The sequence below is a fragment of the Aptenodytes forsteri genome, unplaced genomic scaffold (genome assembly GCF_000699145.1).
Source record: "Aptenodytes forsteri isolate BGI_AS27 unplaced genomic scaffold, ASM69914v1 Scaffold10, whole genome shotgun sequence".
Taxonomy (NCBI): Eukaryota; Metazoa; Chordata; class Aves; order Sphenisciformes; family Spheniscidae; genus Aptenodytes; species Aptenodytes forsteri.
In genome coordinates, this window is record NW_008794117.1 from 2,541,544 (window position 1) to 2,542,199 (window position 656).

Sequence of the window (656 nt, forward strand, 5' to 3'; positions counted from 1 at the left end):
AAGTGTCCAGCATAAGGCAGGGGAGCAGGCAGATTCCCTGTTGCTGTCGGTAGAGGAGTAAGGCGGCAGCGACACACTTTCCCCACCGGTGTCTTTCACCACCAACCCCCCCGCCTTCCTTCCCTATCCCATTAGCCCACATTCTCTTCCTGCCCAGCCCTCCAGTGCTGCCTAATTTCATTTACAGGGGCTGCTGCCAGATCTGCTGGCAGCTGCAGTTTCTTGGCCGCTGTTTTCGGTCAGCGCGAGAGCGCCGGAGGAGGAGGAGGAGGGCTGCTGTGTGGCGGAGCGGCAGCAACGGCAGCAGCAGCAGCACCTTTGACGTGCCCGTCCCCCACGTGACGGCCGCTCCATTGCGGGGAGGGAGCTGAGCTGCCGCCGCTCCGGCAGAGCAGCGGAGAGCCGCAGCCTCGGCGGCGGCGGCACCAGCAGCAGCGCCTCCGCCCGCAGTGCGTGTGTGTGTGATGAGCGATCACCGCGTCCCTCCGCCCGCTGCCGGCTGACACCGACCGCGCGGGGCGCGCCAGGAGCAGCAGGAGGAGGCGAGGAGCCGCGGCCACCGCGCAGTGACCTTGGCCCAGAGGTAAACGAGCCGGGCGGGGAGCCGCGCTCCGCGCCCCTCCGCGCCCCCGCCCCCTGCCGCCCTGGGGGGGAGG

The 656-nt window shown here is 69.4% G+C and overlaps 1 protein-coding gene across 1 annotated transcript in view; it reads left to right on the plus strand.

Moving 5' to 3' along the window:
* Positions 1–451: 451 nt before the first annotated feature.
* RGS7 (regulator of G-protein signaling 7) overlaps positions 452–656 on the plus strand; it is a 274,534-nt gene continuing 274,329 nt past the window's right edge. Inside the window, exon 1 of the mRNA XM_009276206.1 lies at positions 452–583. The gene's annotated coding sequence lies outside the window, so the exon portion shown is untranslated. The remainder of the gene's footprint in view (positions 584–656) is intronic.